This window comes from Canis lupus, chromosome 14, assembly GCF_011100685.1.
Source record: "Canis lupus familiaris isolate Mischka breed German Shepherd chromosome 14, alternate assembly UU_Cfam_GSD_1.0, whole genome shotgun sequence".
NCBI classification, from domain to species: domain Eukaryota; kingdom Metazoa; phylum Chordata; class Mammalia; order Carnivora; family Canidae; genus Canis; species Canis lupus.
This window is the reverse complement of record NC_049235.1, coordinates 49,258,952-49,283,024: the sequence shown is the minus strand read 5'-3', so window position 1 is coordinate 49,283,024 and position 24,073 is coordinate 49,258,952. Positions and strand designations below refer to the sequence as shown.

Genomic DNA, 24,073 nt, shown 5'->3' with positions numbered 1-24,073 from the left:
TTCATTTTCTCTTCTATTGTTTTTATTAAAAATTCATTTTTTTAAAAGATTTTATTTATTTATTCATGAGAGACACACAGATAGAGGCTGAGACATAAACAAAGGGAGAGGCAGGCTCTCTATAGGGAGTCCGATGTGGGACTCGATCCCAGGACCCTGGGATCACAAACTGAGCCAAAGGCAGATGCTCAACCACTGAGCCTGGTTGGCCAGGCTCTCCAAAAATTCAGTTCTGCTTAGCTTTTTAGTACTTATCTTCTTGGCTTCTAAGCCTCTTGCTCTCTGCAGTTTAGGACTCAGCAAATGCCCCAAAGGAAAAACTGTCATAGACTGTGTGGGCTTTCTTCTTTCCATCTCCCTTCTGTCTATAACCTTGGGTTCCCAAATCTCAGGTGTTTTGGGACTTTCAAGCTCCAATTTTTGTCTCCTTAACCTCATAGATTGTTCAAAACTTTACTGGCTTCTTTGTCTCCTTAATCTCATAAGATTGTTCAAAACTTTACTGGCTTCTCAGGCTTCTCAGCGGACTTATCCTTGGCTTCTGAGGCTCTCATTGTGGGCTTCTTAAGAGTCAATAAATGGTCTCCAGCAGAAAGCAATGTGTAGAATGTTGGCCCAAGTCAATAAGATTCTCTTCTTTCCAAGACCAGACTAATAGAGCCTTATTGCTTGATAGGCCCTCTGAAATTTTTAAATATAAATATACATTTTTTGTATTTATATATATCTTTATATAAATATATCTATTTATTTATTTTTTAAAGATTGTATTTATTAATTCATGAGAGGCACACACACAGAGAGAGGTAGAGACACAGGCAGAGGGAGAAGCAGGCTCCATGCAGGAAGCCCGATGTGGGACTCGATCCCAGGACTCCAGGCCTAACTCCTGGGCCTAACGCAGGTGCTAAACTGCCACGCCACCCAGGGATCCCTATCTATTTAAAATTCAGCTGTTGTGGTTGTTCTCCCTAGAAGCACTGGTCTATGACAAACCATTCCACAGATCTGGAAGCAGAAGTCAAAATGTTTCTTGAAACTATCCTATTACATAATGGTCTCTTCATAAAGGTTATGGTACTAACAATCTAACAATTAGCAATCTAACTAACAATATGTTAGTATTAACGATCATTAGCTTTCCCTTCTAGTAGTAACATAATATATCCCTGTATTCATTGCCATCAGCCTGGCCATCTGACTTCAACTAGAACTTTGAAGAGGCAGTTTGTGGATTACCAAGCCTGTTTTCCTTCTGCCTGAGACCAACACTGATTCAGCTTAGGCTGAGTTTTCTTGTTCATTCGTTTGTTTGTATTTTAGATTTAATTAATTATTTGAGAGAGTACACAAGCAAGGGGAGGAGCTGAGGGAAAGCAAGAGAATCCCAAGCAGATTTCACAATGAGCACAGAGCCCAAAGCAGGGCTCCTTTTCAGGACCTATGAGATCATGACCTCATGATCTGAGCTGAAACTAAGAATCAGCTCATTTCTAAACACAGAAGAGTCTTCTGTTAAGATTTCCAAAGGCAAAGAAGATGGAATAGATCCCAATGTGTTTTTGACTTCGACCTTTTCCTAAAATATCCTATTATGTAAAGTCAGTCATCGAAGAATTAGCTTCTTTTACCGGAATATGTCATTCAAAAGATTTCTAAACTTCCTTTCATATCCAGTGGTAATGAAAATGTTTTCCCTGACCCATTTATTTCATACAGTTACTAGAAGGCTTATATGAGGAAAATACTTTGAAGTAGAAGAAAGCTTCATACAAATGCAAGGTAGTAAAAACATATATACATATGTATCCTTTTATTTACAAGAAGATTAACCCCAATCAAATATTTCATTTTCTTTTAAAATATTTTTTAAAAATTTATATATTTATTTTAGGGGGAGAGGGAAAGAGAGAGAGAATCTTCAGCAGGCTCCCATGACCCCAAGATCATGGCCTGAGCTAAAACCAAGAGTCATACGCTCAACTGACTGAGCCACCCAGGCACCCCCAAACTGATTTTATTATTATTATTTTTTAAAGTAAGCTCTATGCCCAATGTGGGGCTTGAACTCATGATCCGCAGATCAAGAGTTGAAAGCTCTACTGAGCCAGCCAGGTGCCCAAAGCAGACTGACTTTTAATAGGTCTTATTATGCATTTTACTTTTCTACAGAAAAAAACACTCACTTAATGCTTGCACCTAGAAGGTACCAACCCCATCACCTTCCTTTGACAAATTGTTGTAAGGGAAGAATATTATACTATAGTGGGAAAAATGGGAGGAAGTTTCCATGAGACTAGTAAAGAAGATACATAATATTTCCCTGAAGGCATTTGAAGCCACTAAAGGACTTAACTTTGTTTCATTTTTATGTTTAATGACTGTTGATTTTCCCTATTATAAATGAATACATATTTGTCAAAACTATGAAAATTAGAGTACAATGTAAAGGGAAAATTTAGGTATTCATGTTCCATCTGTGTAGTGAAATTTTGTTAATATTTTAGTTATTTCTGCCCAGTATTTTTTTTCAAGCACATACATTATATATGTTCATATTTTACATTTATGTTCATGATTTAAATGTAGTTTGGTGTCCTGCTTTTCACTGAACTGTCTATCATGAACATTTCCTCCATATAAGTAAAATTTGTTTAAGGCCATTATTTATTAATTTTATATAATATTCCATTATTGGATTATTACAAATTTTTAAAGGTTTATTTATTTGAGAAAAAGAGAGAATAAGAATGAGGGGTTGGGGCAGAGAGAGAGGAAGAAAGAGAATCCCAAGTAGGCTCCATGCTCAGCGTGGAGCCCAGCTCTGGACTGGATCTCAAGACCCTGAAATCATAACCTAAGCTGAAACCAACAGTCAGCCAATCAACCAGCTGAGCCACCCAGGGGCTCCCTATGCAATTTATATAATATCATAATATGTAATGAAAAAGTAGAGCTCATGGGTTGAATTTAGTTTTGACATACGTAATAAGCCCTAAAACATAAAGATATGATCACTCTCTTCCCTAAGCTTACAATCTACACTATTAATCTAGAGGACTCAGAAACTAATGCAACAAAGGTTGCTTCTGTGAATCAACCTCCATTTACTTGTTGCTTTGTGCCCTACTATTTTCCTAGAATATTGGGCCTAGAATATGATTGGACAGAATGTTCTAAAGTTATATTTAAATATGTATGTATATATGTATGTAGACTCCATAGCCCACGTGGAGCCCAATACAGGGCTTGAATTCACAACCATGAGATCAAGACTTGAGCTGAGATCAATAGCCAGATGCTTAACTAACCAAGCCACCCAGGCACCCCAAGTAATACTTCTTTATTGACACAAGCTTCTTCCTTACCTATTTTTTCAACATTTGTAGAAAAAAATATATATTGAGGAAAGTTAAGGAATACAATATAAGAAATAAATTAAAGACACATTAAAATGTTTTCTTTGGTATTATAGCTTAGTAAAACTGATAAGAATACATATATATTTCAGTAACAGGGTATCCATATAAAATGGGAAGCTATCATTGTGCCCTTGTCCAACACTTGTAATATTGTGCTCACATTTAAGCCCTTCATGTTTGTTTTCAATCCACGGATTTACACTTTTCTTTCTAACTCATGAATCAGTTATTTACTCTGACTACTCTTCACTTGGTCCAGATCTGACTGCACAGAAGATCTGAATATAAGTGAAGATATGCATGCTTCAGCCTAATTTGATGAATGGGATTGCTTGATGCTGAAGTGGCTCAGAAGGGATCATTTTGGATTAGAAGGGAATAGTTATGGGGCATTGCCACCTGCAAATTTGTTCATGGCTTTGCCTGAGTTTACAGCTGAGCTTTGGGCTGAAAAGCTCTTAAACATGATTTATCAACAGCTTCAGAAGTCTCCATGGGGTCTGCACTAATTCAACCAGGACTTTCTGCTACTGAAAAGAATTTAAGCACCACTTTCCAAGGGCACTCATGACCTTCACAGATCAATTTAACAGGTCATTTCAAAGTTAGAAAACAAAAAAGCATTTTCAAGGCCATTCAATAAAGCATTTTTAATTTAATCTGTAGTCTCACTCACATTGTATCGCATCATACATGTTAGAATTTGTTTCCTTCCTACTTTCTGTGATATGATTTCTGTCACGGTTTTGTTGCAATGAGAAGATATTTTCTAAGCATTATAAAAATCTACCCATCATATTAGAACTTCATTTTGGGGCAGAATCTGTGTTCCATGTGAGATAGGAGAGGACCACAACTAAGATACTGCCAGCTATATGATCAAATATGTTTTTTTAGATTTTTATCTTTGTGACTTCCATTAATTGTCAAGGTAGGAATACTGCTCTCTTAGGTAAGCATAGGATGAAGCTGTTTGGTTGACAGGTTCAAATTCTAATAGTTTGAATTTATTTAACTAAATGTTCAAATATTACTTGAATGAATACATTTTAGAAAAATGAAATTTTCAGGATCCTGGATAGCACAGTCAGTTATGCATCCTACGCTTGGTCTTGGCTCAGGTCGTGATCTCAGGATCATGAGAAAGCCCTGCATTGGGCTCTGAGCTCCACATTGTCTACCTGTCCCTCTCTCCCTCTACTCCTCCCCCTGCTCTCTCTCTCTCTCTCTCTAAAATAATAAATAAATAGAATCTTAAAAAGAAGTCAATCTGCCTAATATTATCACATTATTTCAAAAGTTAGTGCTAATATACTTTACAAACAAACAAGTGCCTGTGCACAGGGCAAAACACTCCCAGGAGTCTAGCCATTGATATATCACTATCCCCTCATCCCATCAATTGCTATCTAGGTCTGCATCTATTAATTCATCAGAAATTCTCTTCTTCCTCCTTCTCCCCTGGAGAAATATCTCACAATCCTTAGACTCAATTGCTAGGTCTTCCATGAAAACTTTGCCAATAACCCCAAGCAAAGTTCTTCAGGTGTTTTTATGTACCACCTTTACTCCTTCCACCTGCTTGTATTAGAGCTCTCAAAGCATCATGTTGTTTGTATTCACTGACCACATTTCATTTTCTTTCACCATGCCCTCTTTCCATTTTCACCCTCATTACCACCCTGCATCCTTCTCCGAGTTAAGCTCCAGTATGGGACAAGCAACATCAGCACAAACAGGGAGGCAACGTGCTGGGATGTAGAACTCTCAAAGACATATTAATGAAACAGAATCTAAAATACCCAGGGAGAGCCCATCATCTCCTCCAAGAGTGGCTGAACTCCTTTTTTAGGAAGCAATTTTTGAGGTTTTGACCCTCAAAAGTAAACCACAAAAGGTGAACCTAAAGGGAGTCACTTTGAGAATTGCTTTGCCTGAGCTCTGTTTTCCAACTGACCATCTACATGCCTTTAGAGAACAAGGCGTAAAACATACCTACACGGAGCAAAAACAGCGCCGTATTTGGTACAGAATCCCTAGCCAGGAGCAAAAAGTATCTATTTCAAGACATTATTCCCTGTCTTTGGGGATTAAACCCAGCTATAGGCAAGTGTGGTTAAGGAAGATAAAAGATCCATTCTGGGTAAAAGACCACTAAAATATGATATTCAGAAGAATAGAAAAAAATAAGATCATCATAATCCTTCTGGTGTCCCCTGCTCCCACCCAGCATGGAACCTCTTGACTTTCATTGAGTATTCAATATATGATTATTGAATTAATTTTTTAAAATCACCTTAAGTGCGTTCTGGTGATATAAATACTAGTGTAAAAATTAAATTCCCATTTTGAGATATCTCAACTTCTCCACTCATTTATAGAAAACATGAATTTAGTAAGAAAGGAAAAACAAGCACACACCACTGGACTGTGCAGTTGAATCTGGTTCTATTTCCAACCCAAGTGGAACTTGCTTGTGATCTTAAAGCTTCAGCCTTTGTTACGCACTTGTTAAGAAGGAATACTGGCATAGAAGTTTTCTAATATCCAAGCCAATCATCTTAGCTACCGTAGGCTCTCCAAGGAAGAGATGGTGGGTATTTTTTTTGAGGCTGACAATAAGAAAAACAGGATGGAGGCTAAAACACAGCTTCATTTCCTCACTCCTTGGATTCCAGGATTCCTGGGTTAAAAATTGCTCCTCATCTTGCTTATAGAGCTTTTGACCTTGTCCTGCTTTGTCTGCAGAGAGAAGCCATGAGACTCCTTTCCTCCTGCGGTGAGGTTATACTAGCACTGAGATCGGATAGACCGTGACTCTAGACAAGGCTTTCAATTTCTCTTACTCTTATTTCTATGAAAAGAGTAACAGTAATATCTGCCAGACAGTGTTACTGTGAGGACTGTACTTTACTGTAATGCATGCAAGAGCTCATTGTAACCCTTGGCATATACTAAGAGCATAGTAAGTAAAATTAATTATTAGAATTATTACTAGATCTATTAGATTCCTAGGGCTACAATAACAAAGTAACACAAACTGGATGGCATAAATATTAGAAATTTATTGTCTCACAGTTCTGGAGTCTAAAAGTCTGAAATGAAGGTGTTGATAGGGCCATGCTCCCTCTGAAACCTGAAAAAGAATCCTTCTTGCCTCTTCTAACTTCCAGTGATTGCTAGCAATCCCTGGAATTTCTTGATTTGTGAATGCTCACTCCAATCTCTGCTTCTATTGTTACATATCCATTTTCTTCCTGTGTGTTTCTATCTCTGTGTCCCTTCTCCTCTCCTAATAAGGACACCAGTCACATTGGCTTAGGGTACAAAGAAATGACCTCATCTTTACATGAGTATCTCTGCAAACAGCTGATTTCCAAATAAGGCCAGGACTTAGTATTTCAAAATATCTTTTGGGGGAAGAGTACAATTCAGCCCTTAACAATGGAACTAGACTTAAGCATTGTCACCTGTCTAAATGTATACAACATGATTCAAGAGACCATCCCTCTGTAGGAATTTTCTGAAGAAAGCTAATTAAATGCACTCACAATACCCCAAGATTAAGTAAGAAATATGAATACAAATGCAAGGATAATTTGTTAAGAGTCTGTTGACAATAATGACGGCCTGTGTTTTCATTTTATCAGAGACTCTTCTTGGTCTACTGTCAGAGGTACCTTCTCTATCCACCTTGATGTCTTGGATTATTGTTTTTAACTTACAAACAACATATCTGGATTAGGGAAAACCTTACTAATTTATCTTTTCCACTCCAGAATCTTCCTCATCCAATATACTCTTCTTTTTTTTTTTTTTTCAATATACTCTTCTTATTGCAGACAGACCTCAAAACAAGTTGTTCTTTTCCAAAAGATTAGTGGCTCATTGACCCTTTCTTGCCTGGCACTCAAGGCCTGTTTACTGGTCAGCATTGGGGTTCACTCTCAGAATCCTTGGGTCTTGCCAATTTGGCCTTGGCTTTGCCATCTGGACTGAGCTTCTGCTCACTTTCAGGCCCATTCCCTCTCATATTTTTATATATATATTCATATGATTTCTCTGTGCCAAACAACTATCCATCAACTTAAATCCTTTCATCCTTCAAGGTTTATATCCATTTCCACTTCCTTGAAGAAGAAATCACTGCAAATGCAAATTATTTAGCCTTCCTCTGTATCCCTATAGTTCTTACATCTATTCCACTGGTTTAGTACCTGTTCATTTGTGGTCTAGTAATGGCAAATACTTTTAAGATGTATGCTTTATTCCCAACATTATACAATGAAGTTCTCAAAGAAAGTAAAAATGTCTTATGTTTTTACCTAAATATACAATGTTTTGTATATATGAGATGCTGACTAATTCCTGTTTTGTTTGGCAGAACATTTACTCTGAGATTTAGGGTCTTACGGAAGGGACACCACAACTGGAATCACCTAGAAGAAATGTTTGTTGTCTCAGACTTTCACAACAGAGCCAACCAAGCTAAGTTTGATATTAGAGTTTGACTCAAAACATATTATGTGCACTGCAAACTCCTTTGAAGTCTTAGTAAAATTTGAGCCACAGTAGTTATTTCTAGGGAAAATTAATTTGCTATATAGAAAAAGAGAAAAGTACATCCTAATTGTTCTCTATGTCTTATTTTGAGGTTCTGGCCATGAAGTCAATTTAAGGACTGAGGTAAAAGAAGACGGATCTGGGGACCCCTGGGTTGCTCAGTGGTTGAGTGTCTGCCTTTGGCTCAGGTCGTGATCCCGGGGTCCTGGAATGGAGTCCCACACCAGGATCCCTGCGGGAAACCTGGTCTCCCTCTTCCTATGTCTCTGCCTCTTTCTCTGTGTCTCTCATGAATAAAATAAAAACTTAAAAAAAAAATTAAGAGGGGTCTGACTGAAGAAATCTCTCAGCGGCTCCCATAAGCAGGCTACAGATCTGAATACTCTGTTCAGTATCTGAGGTTTTCCTCCAGTAAAAATGCACCTGGAATGATTGACTAGTTTTTCCAGTGTTCTCTATGTGGTGTATTTTAATCAGCAGTACAATTTAGCAGCTGCATTAATTAATTAGCACATTAATCAGGAGAGCATTTTAGCAGCTAATCCCTAGCAAACTAGCAGTTTGTGATAAAATTTTAGCAGCAGGAGAACAAGCAGCATACCAAGTTATTTTTCAATGTTATCATCACTGTGGGCCTAGCAAGGGCTGAAATTATGCAACCAAATTGAAACCTTTCCTAAAATATACTTATGCAGGGCACATTTGAGAAATTGTATGCTTCACGTAGAAAGGTTTAACAATTACTACTTTTCTGTACAAAGCAGCAGTTCTGAAGAAAACTGTCAGGCTCTCCAGGAAACAAACTCTCTAAGCGTTCTTAAAATAGTCCTTGTGTAACTTCAGATGAATTCAAGGTTCCTCTTCCAGTAGCAAGATTACTTATGCAATAATGAGAAGTTTCAAGATATTATAGTTACTTATGTTAGAGCGATTAAGAAGGGAATACTTGCCTTAGCAATGAAACTGTTGCAAGTCTAATTTTTAGTTCTTTAAAACCTTTACAGTGAACCGTATACTTGAGAAGGGCAAAGAAAACAAATTTCTTCCAATACAATGTTTAGAGATAAATGCATGTAGCACCACAGCCAAATGTAATGTACTTTTGATGAAATATAAATTGGAAGATTTCACATGGAAACATCACTCCTTTTTTGTTTCGTTATATCCAAAATGCAGTGACATGTGCTTTTATTGAATCCATGCATATTGAATTCCACATGTTCAAAATTTAAAATTTGACTGAAAAGTCCCACAGGCCGATATGAAAACTTCCCTTCCTTTATGAAGCCTGGGGATATTGAATTCTTACATACTGCAATCTATTAGCCTGAACTGTAAGGCAGTTCTTTATCTTCCCAGCATTTCCTGGGAGAAACCAGCTTTCTTTCATGACTCCACATCACTTTCTCAACCTCAGAATGAAGAGGGTCAGGGTAACTGAGGGAGCATGTGCTGGCTAAGCATTTCCTTACATTTCAAACTCTTGTTATATTGATTTTTCCCTCTGGTTCATGGAAATTGCACTCTATTTAAATCATATACTACAACTTGGAAGAATTTTAATTTCCACTCTGCCTTTTGTCTCCATTTATAAATTGCATTTTTATCTCTCAATCTTATGCCCTCTCTTTATAAAATTTTTGGCTCCTCACAACATATTTATCAGCAGTTCCACTCCAAGCCCAAAGAAATTCCAAAATCTGGGGAAATACAAATGAGAATGAGGTACAAAAAAAAAATAAAAGTATAAATTACAGCACTTAGTGAGGATGTGAATGAGCTATTTTCTTATAAATGCCTTATAAATAAAAGTACTGGTTAAGGGCTACCCATGCAACTCCATCTACAGTTCTTTGGAGACAATGTCATGTCTTGTAGATTCCTACATGCGTAGGTTGAAATTTATGCATACCTTTTGTCACAGCTAAAATCATTGTAATTATGTTGTTAGTGCATTACTTGGCTTCATTTGTGAGCACAGTATTTGTTACCAATAAATGGCTTATGGATGAAAAACCTCTTTTAACTATGAGTCACCTTCTATTGATGTAATCCTTCTTTCTTTATGAACTTTTATAATTAACATCAAGTTTGCCTGGGCTCACATTCTATCTCACTGACTGAATTTCCTATTCCCTTCTGCACTGTGAATGTGAGTACACGTACACACATTGATGTAAACACACACACACACACACACAATCACACACATACATACAAATACCAACCTTCCTCTGTACTATCCATTTGAGGGGACTCTGGTGGAGTACTGATTCGTGTTGCCCTTTACAAAACCATTGAGTGTTGCAACACTCACTTGCTCTCTCCCTTGTGGCGGATTTTTATATTAAAATCTGGATTAAGACCAAACTTGACATCCTCCATTGACTGGATCAGTGTACCTATAAGAGAGATTGATTAAATTAATTTGTTTATTTAACAAATATTTTTTGAGAATGCAACATACATGGCTTTGGTCAGAATTTGTTATCTGGTCTAATATAATACATCCAACCTGCCTTGCTGACTTTGGTAAACTTCCTCTACCACTGAACTCATCTTTCACACTGTTGTTAGAATGATCTCCATAAAACATAAATCTGATTGTATTACTCCCCTACATAAAATTGTTAAATGGGCTTTTATAACACATACGATAAAAGTCAACCCCTGCAGGATGGCCTACCACATCCTTTAGCTCTGGCCCTTGTTTACCTCTATCATACCATCTTGTTATGTTCATTAATTTTATGTGTCAAACCTACTGGTCTTAGGGATCCCATAAAACATTATTTTGTAAATAAGCGTTATTTACAAATGGTGGTAAAAGATTAATTCTAGGTGTGTCTGTGAGGGTATCTCTAGAGGAGATTAGTGTTTAAATCAGTAGACTGAGTAAGGATAGCATTCACTGATGTCGATGGGCTTTATCCAACCTGTTGAGGGCCTGAAGAGAACAAAATGTGGTGGAAGGGTGAATTTGATCTGTCTGCTTAAGCTAAGACTTCATTTTCCCTACCCCTGGACATAATCTGGTTCTCAGGCTTTTGGACTCAGACCAGGTCTTATACCATGGGCCCACCAGTTCTCAGGGCTGTGGACTTAGACTGAATTACACCATTGACTTTCTTCGTTCTTCAACTTGCAGATAGTAAATTATGGTGCTATTAGATCTCCATAACCATGTGAGCCAATGCCTAAAAAAAATCTCCTCTTATATCTATTTATCTGTCTACCTACCTATCTATCCATCCACCCATCTATCCTATTAGTTCTGTTTCTCTGGAGAACCTTGACTAATAGATACCTCTAGTCATCCCTCTGCACAAATCCCCCATTCCAGTTTATTCCATGAGTGGAATGGAATAATTGGAAGTCTGCTTCCCAACACACTATACTCTCTTACTCCCGTGCCTTGTGGACGCTCTTCCCTAAATACAGAGTGCTTTTTCTCTCCTTATTCTCTCCTTGTGCTGTATAACACACGTTCATTTTATATAGTGATTCAACAGTTCCATATATTACTCACTACTCATCAAGATAAGTGTACTTTTAATCCCCTTCACCTATTTCTCCCATCTCCTCATTCCTTTCCCCTCTGCTAGCCATCTGTTCTCTATAGTTGAGTCTGTTTTTTAGTTCCTTTCTCTCTCTTTTCCTTTGTTCATTTGTTTTCTTTTGTTTTATATATTCCACATATGAGTGAAATCATATGGTATTTGTCATATGGTATTTGGCTTACTTCACTTAGCATTATACTCTCTAGCTCCATCCATATTGTTGCAAATGGCAAGATTTCATTCTTTTCTTTATGGCTGAATAATGTCACATGTTTATTTTTTAAGACTCACATCTGATATCAGCTATTCCTCCCCAACACATTCTGTCCTGAAGTAGACCTATATTAGTTGACATCTATGTGGCAAACCTATATTAGTTGCTTCCTTGCACCAATAGAATTCTAGCTTTCTTCACAGAAGTTACTACATTTAACTTTAATGATTTTCTTGTCATCAATTTTACCCAGTATACTGTGAATCCCTTAATGTCAGGGACTGTCTTTCATTCTTTTTTCCCCAACACTTTGCAAAAAGCCAAGTATATTAATTCCTAATGATGCTGGTTGAATAAGAGTAATTTGTGGTGAGAAGTAGAGGGTGGTATCAACCTGGAGCACAGGCTGTTGTTGAAGGTTTGGGGTCCCAGGATGGAATAAATGGTGGTAGGAAGGAGAGGTGTTTTAAAAACATGAGTTGCAACCCTCAAAGTGATGCTGGAGAATTTTACAAAACTGGACTTTTGCAGATCTCATGAAGTCTATGACTAGAATTAGTAATAGAGTAAAATCCTCAGGCTACTATGGATTTATCTTACAGCTTCAAGACAAATCAACCTACTTTTGAACTCATTAAGGATAGCATACCTTCATTGTGCCTAAGCAATGGCAATTTGGGAACAATGAAATTTGTATCACCTCAGTGGTTGAATCTCTCAGAATAAGTGATGTAACTCATGAGATGCTAGCAAGAAAAGTCTCATCTCAGAGAAGGACAGTCCTATAACACAGATAAAACACCCACGACCCCTATTTTAGATGAGGAAATTAAAGCTCAGAGTCATTTAATGATTTTCCCAAAGTTGCACTGCTAATAAGTAGTAGATGTAGGTATCATACTTAATTCTGAAACTAAATCCACTGTGCTCTTTATGCCACAAACCATGTACCAACATCTTAAAAGTCACAAAAATAACCAGGTATTTGGACTAATAAAACTCATAACTGCTCCTGGATGTGTATGTGTCTAGGGGAGTGAGAGGTAGTGGGAGTGAGAGGTAATGGGGCAAAATTAATGAATACCGTTCTGACATTGAATCATTATTATTTTATATATATTAAAAATTTGGGGAACTAATTTCCAATTATTCATTAGCAGGAATAACTATACCTTTTCAGCCAGAAGTAAAGTGTCAACCAAGCTTTGCCTATTGCTTTTATGTCCTCTGAAGTTAATCTTTCCTGAAAATGGAAGATTGCTGGTTGGGCCAAGAGGAAAAATGACAGAGACTACACTGGGTAAGTACTTTGATTAGCTAATACAATAAAGTTACACTCAACAATAAATAGTGGGTTTTTTAAAGATTTTTTTAAATCTATTTATTCATTACAGAGAGAGAGAGAGAGAGAGAAAGAGAGGCAGAGGGAGAAGCAGGCTCCATGCAGGGGCCTGATATGGGACTCGATCCCAGGTCTCCAGGATCATACGGGCTGAAGGCGGCGTTAAACCTCGGGGCCACTGGGGCTGCCCTAAATGGTGGTTTTATATGGCTCCCTACTATGCCTATTATCAAATACTTTATAGAGAAAATCTCTCATGAGAGCAACAAGAAAACAGGGAGAGGTCCAGTAACTCAGGAGGAAAAACAGGAAGCTACAAGAGGTCGACAAAATGACAAAAGGCCACAAACAAAAACAAAATTCTGTCAATACAGAAAAAAAAAGGGGGGGGGGATCGAATTACTTATAATAGAACTCCATGTTAGAAATGAGGTAGAAATGATGGGAAAGAGGAAGCCACTTTGAACAATTATGCTTACCAGTGGCTTTGAAAAGATAGTCCAGTCACCTGGGTGGCTCAGTTGGTTGAACATCTGCCTTGGGCTCAGGTCATGGGATCGAGTCCCACAGCTGCCAACCACTCCCTGGTTGGCAGGGAGTCTGTTTCTCCCTCTGCCCCTTCTCTGCCCATGCTCACTCTCTTTCTCTCTCTCTCTCTCTCTCTCTCTCTCTCAAATAAATAATAAAAAAAGAAGAGACAGACCATCACTCAACAAAGGAGAAATGTGCACCCTAGCTTTATTGCTTTTATGCCAATGCTGAAAGAGCCCTGAGAATCTGACACCATTCAAACATTCTCTGGAGAACCCAAAATTATTTGCAAACTTAGTTGACTGATTTATTATAAGAAATTTCTTTCGAGATATAGGGTTAGAGATTCATAAATTAGAGCCAGTTATTTGGGGTCACCAACATGAGATTAAAAAATCACTCTTCAACATCTAGCCCACATTCTTAAGAGCCTGGTGTACACAGAATGCTAATGTAGGCATGGTGAGAATAACCATCAGCAGCAGAACTTGTCTTTAGTTGAATTTCCAAACCATGGTTTAAAATAGTGACCTGGGATGAGAAGGAGAATGACAATTCCGTCAGTTGTCACTGACAGACGTGGTGGACCCTCCACCAGGTCTGATCTTCATAACCAGCCTCAATAGTGGAAGTGAGAGGGGTGCCTGGGTAGCTCAGTTAGTTAAGCATCCAACTGTTGGTTTTGGTTCAGAACATGAACTTGGGGTCATGAGATCAAGCCACAAAACAGGTTCTGTGTTCTGCGTGAGATTTTCTCTCTCCCTCTGCCCCTCACCTCACTCTCTTTATCTCATTCTAAAAAAAAAAAAAAAAAAAAAAAAAAGGAAGAAGAAGTGGAAATGAAGATGTTCCCAACTCTCATAGTAGAGGGAGAACTCCCACAAGCAACAGCATCTCTCCTCTGGCAGAAGACTGAGCAGTAACATGAAGCTCTGAGTTATCATGGAATCAATAAACTTCCTGTGCTTTTCTCTTGTAAGGACTGCCTGGCAGTTATTATTCTAATGAATCTAAATTTGATAGCAACAATATTCTAAAGGGTGTTGGTACTCTCTTATAGGCATAAACTTGTATAATTTCTGATCAACCATCTGTCACTAAAAAGCAAGATTAGCATGAAATCCTCAGCAAGAATTGTATAGGCAAATCACAGTGAAATAATTGAGCAGTTAATCTACTTGGGAAACACTTTTCCTACCAAGCAAATTTTATAAGTCAATCAACTTTATTAAATTGAGGATAAACAGCAAATAAGAGGGCATCGACTTCAACAGGCTCACTCAGTTGTAGAGTACACTTATTATCATCAACTATCACTCCTTAGTAATTGGAGGCAGGGCAAGTATCACTATAGATTAACTTCAAAGTCCTTAGGAGATTTCAGTGGGACAGAGGAAGGAGACTGTAATTTAAAGAACTGAAAGGATGAAGCACAAAGGCAAACGTTGCCAGCAATTCCACTGCTGAGACAAAAGTACAAAGAACCTTGAAGGGGAAAGACAGGAGGAGATTGCCAAAGTCAGAGAAGAAAATTCTGATAAAGCAAATCATTGGCAGGTAAATAAAAGATGAGTTGAAGATGTATAATTAGTAACAATCATGAGTTTCAATTAATAACAAAGCACTTAAGCTCAAAATAATATAGTTTTATTGATTACAATAATTCTCTTCTATACAAATGGGTTCAAAATACATATTAATGGATTTTTTCTTCCTTTCTTTTTTTTTCTTCTTTCTTTTTTGCTCTTTTGTAGGCACTATCCCTTTATTCCAACTACCAGTTGCATTTGTCATTCCATTTTCTTGACCCACATTAAAATTAGGCAAGTATGAAATTAAAACTCCAAACATTTGCAAAAGCTATTTCAAATTCGGAGATTTATATCCCTTGTGAAATGGGATTTTGACTTTGATGCAGGTCTGGGATGCATTAGATCCCTAAGCACATTTCAATACAGATATGAAACAGGTAGGGTAGTGTGAGGGGTGAGTAATTTTTTTAAGTATCTGAAAGTCCTTTGTGACTAACTTTTCCAGGTTATTTATGTATGGAGCTTTTGACAAATTCTAAATAGGTTCTTTTCAAGTAAAGCAAAATGGACTCTATTTTCTTGGTAGCATTTAACTTATATAATGACATACAGGTGTTGGAAATAAGATACCTCTGTGATTCTGTCCAAACTCAGAATCTAATATAAGAAATGCCATTGAAGGTCATTAAATGCCCTCTAAACCCAGTGACAACATGAAAGGCATAGAAAAAGGCAGTCAATATACAGGTGCAGGGTATCTCCAGCTTGCTCTGAAATCCATGGTGGAGGGACTGTTTCATTATCACTTAGAATATAAAATGCCACCTTGATTAATATTTACTGAAAATAAATGCCTAGAAAGACCTTTCGTAAAGAGCAAAAATTTAGAAAGAGCTTGTAGTTTAGCAATAAAAATGTTCCACTTAATACAAATGAGGGCAGGGTCCCTATATACAAGGAGCTTTTAATTAAGCTGAGAAGAAATCTCGCACGTGATAAATCAAAGAACCCCTTTTTCATACTCACACACACACAAATACACACAAATCGAACTAAGTCAGAAAAAGTGTTTGCTTAAATTCTGTGGAGTATATTTAGAAGTGGGAATTTGTAGGCAGGCATACCTGGACTGCATCCCAGCTGACACTCACTGGGAGCATAATTGCCATCAACGTACCCTTCCTGAGCCTTGGTTTGTACCTCCTATCAAGGATTGCTGTGAAATTGAGGTGGGAATATGCAGAGTGCCTGATATACAGAAAAACACTCAATAGATACTAGTAACAAGAGGAGTCTGTCTTTAATGCAACATAAGATTCAATTCTGGAGCTCCAGATACCTTCAGTCCTCACTTCTTAAGTCCTTTAAGATGGCAAACTATAAGGAAAACGCTGAGTTAAAATTCATCTTCTCTACTGACACTCCCCATTACCACTGTCGCCGTCTCATATATTCCCTTCTCCTATTCAGACAGATGGTGGCCTATCATTTATCAAAATATGCTCAGGAAAGGTGAAATCTCAATTGCACTCCAAACTTTCTCCAAAATCTGCCTTCTGGTTTGTATTCTTAACACTCATCCTCTCCACTAGATCCTTCCTTTCAATCCACCATCATATCCATGAACTCCCCACATATAAACAAACCGAAATCTAGCCTCCATTCCGCAACCCACTAGTTCTTACTACCTTTTCCTTTTCCCCATCACCAATCTCCAGTGGAATGCGTCTCACATCAATCCTCTTCACCTGTAATGAATTCCAGTTCAAATCATCCAAATATATCCTATAGGCTCATGATTAGCTTCTCCATACCAGGTCCTGCTAAAAGGATTTTCACTTTCACTTTGTTCTTTTCCTTCTACCACCACATGAGTGATTGCCTCATCATCAACCAATTGCTCTTCACATGCCAATGAAGATAGAATCTAAACAGAATATCGGATAGAGACATTTGTTTATATTCAGGCCATCCTGCTACTTCTTGCAGCAAAGTTTTCCAGCCCCTGGCACATTGTCTTCTTGATCTCTGTGATTACGTTTGCTTCAGTTGTTTTATCCTTGCCACCTTGTAAGCATTTCCATCACTGTCAACCGGGGCTTCCCTGGGTGGTGTTTCTGCCCCATTTACTCAGTGAGGAAAGGGCCTCTGATCCATTTGCAATTACCAGTAGACTTTCTTCAGGCTACATGAGCTACTGCCCAATCTGATATCCTTTATATTTTCAAATGAACTGCAATCCTGCCTGGATTTTCTTGTCATTTTTATCAAATTTCAATGATATCATGAGAGCTATCCAAAAAAAAAAACAACAACAACTTTGCATATAATCCAACTCTATGAATGTTCAAAGTTATTGAAAGCATTGATGAGATGTGATATCACTTGCAACTGAGTATGAGTTAACTGTGCCTTGGTTTACAAATGTTTCCAATATCATATCATATCATACAGAAACATCCTGTTTCTGTAATATCACAGAATGCTTTCATGCAAAAAAAAAAAAAAAAAAAAAAAGGCAATACAGGTCCACTGGTATATGCTTCAATTCTCCACTTTTGTTAGTAAAAGCAGCCTGTATTCTTCTCTGCACAGACATAGCTGGGCAATTTAGGAGCTGATCTCCTTTAGTAAGTATCCTTATGTAAAAAAAAAAAAAAAAAAAAAAAAAAAGCAATTGAAGTCCAACTAGAGATGTGGGGATCTTTTGCTTAAGTTTTTATTTTAATTCCAGTTAGTTAACAGACAGTGTAATAAGTTTCAGATGTGCAATATAATGATTCAACAATTCCCTATATCACAGGGTTGCTCATCACAGTGAGTGCCCTCCTAGATGCCCGTTACCCACACCCCCCACCCACCTCCCTTCTGGTGATATGGGATGTGCTTTTTACCACAGTTAAAAATAAACTTAAAAGATAAAAGGAGAACAAAAAACTAATAATATCGTACAACTAAAAATACATATATTTGAGCCTAAATACCTTTAATTCCACACCACAATTGTATTTAATTTTCTACCTGTAACTATACTTAAAGTCTTGTTACATAAGATATGTAAGCTACAGAGTGCTAAAATAAACTATGGAAGATGGTTAAATACTGGTCAATTTGAAGAGGGAAATTGTGGTTTTTATTAACTGTAAAGTAAACCTCTAGTTGTATTAAAATGAGAGGTCACTTTGACTCTACAATAGAAAAGAAATTAGGTGTCCTCAACAAGTTGGGAAATTAAGCTTTTAAAATAAGAAGTATAAACCTATAAATAGTAAAAACACTTAGCCTTTGGTGTAATAGGCAGGAAAATGGCCCAGACAAGCATATTAGCTTTATAGACATCATCCAAGTCATCAAAAGCACTAGTAAACTATCTCTGTGTTTCGCCTACTTACAACTAAAATAATAATACAAAGTGAGCAAAAAAATTAATTCGCAAAATTAAAGCTCTGCATTAGTAATGATTTTAGAAACAGCCTACATCTACCAATTCTTTCTATATTTTCATATTTAATGACTTTTGATGACATAGGTTTTTGCACTGAGGGAAAAGTATGCTGTGGTCAACTTCATCTGTACCACCCTGTCCCTGGATCCTTCCAGATGGCATTTTCCAATGGATCAGAAAAACTATATGACCCAGCTAAACCACAGAGCCGTAAAATTCACTTAGGAGGAACAAGACAGTCTGCATTTATGAAGGCAATATAGGTAGATCTGCCAGTTATTGCACATTTTTATGTGCTTCAAGATGCTTTACATATATTATGTATGTCATTCAATGTTAAAAATTCCATGGATTAAGTAATAACATTCATTTTATAGGAGTAAAAAAAGGTTCAGGAAACAGAAGTAACAACTAGTACATAGCAGAGCATGAACTCAAAGACACGGTCCTAAATAATCCATATGCTAGCAACAGCACTCAGTATGCTCAGGCTTTTCTTTTTTCCTCCCCTTTCAATTTTTTTTTTTTGTCCCAATTCTATTCTCTTATTTTCTTAATCTCTTCCCAAATTTACCCCCAAGGGTCTATATATTATCCAAATAAAGTCATATTGATTCTTTGATTAAAAATATAGGGTTTACTAAAAACACCATAAAATATAACATAACATAAATTATAATATTTATAATTGCTAAAGATAAGAGATAATTCATGAGAAAACATTATTAAAAATATCTAGATTTAGGGGTGCCTGTGTGGCTCAGTCGGTTGTCAGATTCTTTTTTTTTTTTTTAATTAATTAATCTATTTATGGAAGACACAGAGAGAGAGAGAGAGAAGCAGAGACACAGGTAGAGGGAGAAGCAGGCTCCATGCAGGGAGCCCGACGTGGGACTCGATCCCGGGTCTCTAGGATCATGCCCTGGGCTGAAGGTGGCACTAAACCACTGAGCCACCCGGGCTGCCCAAGTGTCAGATTCTTGATGTCAGCTCAAGTCATGGTCTCATAGGTAGGGAGATCACACCATCTTGCCCAGGCTCTGCATTCAGCAGGTGCCTGCTTGAGGACTCTCTCCCTCTCTCCCTCCCCCAATCGCAAGCACGCTATCTCAGTCTAAAATATATAAATCAATCTTTTAAAAAATAGATTTAATAAATCCATAAATTGACTTTTTCCCCTTCTGGAATATAGCTATTTGTCAACATTAATCATGAGATAAGGCCCTGAATGAATCACTTACAGAAATGAAACAGAAAGCCTTTCACTGCCATCATGTCCTCACCTTCACAGCCCATTGTGTTCCTTTGTGCTATATCAGTTTTCATTGTGACCACACATGTTCACAGTTCTTACCCTTCATAATCAGAGGCAAGACAATTTCATTCTACGTGCCAAGATTTTAGGGAAATTGTACTTATATGCTCAAAAACTTGTGAATACGCATTAAGTCCATCTTCACAATTAAGAGTGACAAATCTGATTTCTAATGATAAGTAGCATGGGTGCTTCTGCCATTTTTAAAAATGACTGCACAGCAATTTCACCCAGTTGTCTATTAATGTTAGCTTCTGGGTTGCTATTTTTTTTATTTGATATCCCCAAGACTTGATTTGACATTTATCCATTATCCTATATTAAATGCTGGTAATTCAAATATATTTTCTATCTTACTGCCAAACTAATATTCATGGTCCCCCATTGCTAAGTGGTTCTTATTAGTGACATGAGATACAGAATTACATAAAACCATCTGTCTACTCCTGTGATATTAGGCAGCTCAGTAGTTTCCAGAGGAGAAAGGGCATTGTTTTTCTTTTCTTTTTTAAATTTTCTTTCTTTCCTTTTTTTTTTCTTCTCATCAATCTAAATGACATAAAAGTTTAGATTAGTTCTCATGTAAAAAGTTTAATACAAATCCTCAAAGAATGGATAGCCCAGTCTCTAGGTTGGATTTGCAGAACTGTCTAATTTGTTTCTGTTTATAGTGAGATATTTTGTTGTACAAACATGCTTCATATACATATATCATCTCTATATATTTATTTACATATCTGTGCATAACTTATACCTCCTCCACTTAGAAGAAACCACCCTCTTCAATACAATAAACAAAAATCTCTACATTGCTAGATACTTCTTGTTTTTTGTTTTTCATTATTTTATCTCTCTCCAATATTTGTCATATTCATCGTGATCTTCAAGATCAATACCTTCACAATGACATAGTAATTGTTTCACCTGTGCAGAATGGTAGAGTCATCCTAGAACTTGTGACTGTGTTTGTCAGCAGAGGAAAGTGGGCCACATGTTGTTGAAATAGACTCTGCCAAGGAAATTAAATAATTTTTTCTCTCAGACTCCACCTTTCCACAATCAATTACCTTTAGTCTAATCTGTGCATCAGCAAGACCACTTAAAACATCAGGGAAACAAAGTTTGCAAGTGCCTTATCTAAACTGACCCATAATTTCCTAGAAATCTGGAATTCTAAAATGATGGCATAATTATGAGTGTGGGATATGAGATATATCTTACAAGGTTAGCACATCTTTCTGTCTAATTTTTAGCAGACCGTGTCCCATATTTTTAGGCAACACTCAGTTGACTTCTGATTTTTGCTATATTTGGGAAATCACTTCCTTCCCACATTCATGGCTAGCTCAACTCCCCACATTTGAAGAAAAATAAGACCAGCTGTGTTAAAAAACACAACCTAAATTTCCTTACTGCCACAATTTCCCGCAGACCAATATTTTGGGGAATCCACAATACAGTTAGCTGGGTTAGCTGGGCACTGATTAGAGAATTGACCAGTGAGATAGAAGTTCCAGAGAAGTAATTAAACTTTCCAAGGCTTTTAAAATTCTAAACAGTGCTTCATAATCTAAACCAATGTGGATAGAATGACTTTCCAATGTCTACATATGTGCTCCACAAGCTTTCAAAGGTGGCATTTCTTCTCTTCAAGATGCCTTTGCTTTCCATTTTAAAATGATTCAACTGTTGAATAATGTCAGGGTAGAGAAAGAAGGATCAATAAAGAGCTCTGAGCAGTGAAACTAAATATTTCTGCCTACCACTTGCAGTGACCCTTAATATCAATTTATCTTCTCTGCTTCCTACTCAGAAACAGGCTAAATAACCAGTTAAACCAGCCAGACCACCAAAACTGACTTCATGAGGGACTGAAGCAAATGATAATTCATTAAACCATGAAAATGCAATTAGTTATCTAGTTTTTCAATCAGTCAAACTCTTATCCAGATTTAAACAAGCATGGTTTGACTATGTACAAAGTGGCCTTGACCAAAACGACAAAAACACACGTAAAAATATTAGAGGATAATTGGTATAGAGAAGGCAAATTTGGGTGGTTAAAAATGGAATTCATAGTTAATGAACACCTCATTTAATCTTCAAAATTTTTTAATAAATTATGCTTAATACTCTTATTTATAACTATGTAATTGATTCCTGAAATATCAGATAATGCTTGAGATGAAATCAGAAAATATACCTTTTTATTGTCAAATTAACATTTCTCCTTTCCAGCAACTTATTTAAAAATTTTCATTAAAAAAATGTGGCTGTAAAACAATACTTGGTCCTTAACATTTTTTACATAGATTATTTTGAGAGTTTGGGTTTTTGTTTTCTGTTTTGTTTTTAAAGATTTTATTTGTTTATTCATGAAAGACACAGAGAGAGAGGCAGAGACATATGTCGAGGGAGAAGCAGGTTTCCTGCAGGGAGCCTGATGCAGGACTCAATCCCAGGATGCCCTGAGCTGGAGGCAGATGCTCAACCACTAAGCCACCTGGTGCCCCCATTTTGAGAGTTTGAATGAGAAAATTATGGGTCTTGTTTTCTCATAAGAAAATTATGGGCGCCTACAGAATGTGTATATATACCCAAAATTATTGACACAATTTCACGGGCCCCTCCAGTATACTGCACACATGCACCCCCCAAGTTCCCCAAGACTTCAGCCTCATCTTTCTCTGAGTCTTTACACCATAACCTAACGCTTAATATCTAATTTTTAGTTTTCCCCATTAATTTACTGAACAAAATCCTTCTCAACCATAAAATAATCTGTTCAGAGAAATGTGCCTTTTATATTCCAGCTAGCACACAGAAGATGCTCAAGAATCACATGGGGATTGATAGGAAAATGCGAGTAAATGCAAGAAAATTTGAGATCTGTTTGGATGTGTTAAGTCTGAGATACTTTAAGAGACATCACAAAAAGATGCCATACAGGCCATAATATACATATGTAAATCTGGTGTTTAGGAAAAAGGTCTAGGCTAGATGCCTAAATTAGTGGGTCTCCCAAATATTAGCAATAATTAAGGATACAAGAAAAGTTGGTCACCTAGGGAGAGAATACTGACTACAAAAGCAAGGGGGCCAGAGTCCTACTCAAGGATACTCTAATATTTGGAAATTGGATAAAGATGGAAGAGTAGCCAGAAACAGGATAAAACTGAGAGTGAGAGTAAGAAACTGTGGAATGCACTGGGCAGTCACAGGAAAGGGTAGGGAAGTGTCTGCTGGTTTAGCAAGATTACTCACGGGTGATCTGGTGAAGAGCAGTCTGAGAGACATGGGAGGGACCGAAGATCCTATGCGTCGATCTTGGAATGTGGAACATTTCCACTTGCCAAATGCTTAGATTGTCTCTAGTCATCGTTTCTTCTGCATCTTTTACCCACTAAATCAAGACCCTGTGATGTTTTACACAATCAGTGTCAAACTCTGTCCTAGAGCTAACTAAATTTCAGCTTCAATGAGCCAAATCCACACACTTACAGGACATAGAGTTTTAGCCCAAGTTTTGGCACTTTAGAGGAAAGACATCCTCACTTCTTTCTCTATCTCTGTTCTGCATGATACTCCTTTATTTGATGCCTTCGCACTGCCAGGTCAAATCTCTTTGCCTTTGTGTCTGACCTAAGGCCATTTAAACCTACCAGGCAAGGACTAGGACTGCCACGGGGCTTCCTTTCATGTGGCAACGTAACAGAGCAAATATGCTCATCCTGGAGAGGAGTTGTGTCATGCTTTGCTTATAGCTAGGTAGGTCAGTTATGCTCAGCTGGCCACCTTATGAAGTCCCCCGAAAATAGAATAGAAAATTGGTATCTGATGCTGAGGATCACAGAAATCTCAGAAAATGTTTTCATATTTGATCAGAATTTCATAGCTACTTCCCTTTTCCTGAAAAGATAAAAACAAAAACAAAAAAGTACAACACATATGCTAATGTGATTATAAGGTGTCACATGCAATGTCATATGTTATTTCAGCTTCCTTGAACTCAGTCATCATCCTGAACAAAAATAAGTGAAAAGGGCTTTTTACAAAGAATTCTGTACTAAAGATTGCTTCCTAGGCAGTGGATTTAAGACAAAGAATTTATGATGCACACATCTAGTCTTTTGCTACCCTTCCCTGGTT

The 24,073-nt window shown here is 37.2% G+C and overlaps 1 long non-coding RNA gene across 1 annotated transcript in view; it reads right to left on the bottom strand.

Moving 5' to 3' along the window:
* Window positions 1-24,073, bottom strand: part of LOC111098830 — a 114,150-nt gene that overhangs the window by 18,147 nt on the left and 71,930 nt on the right. Inside the window, exon 4 of the long non-coding RNA XR_005369708.1 lies at window positions 10,214-10,387. This is a non-coding gene — a long non-coding RNA (uncharacterized LOC111098830). The remainder of the gene's footprint in view (window positions 1-10,213; window positions 10,388-24,073) is intronic.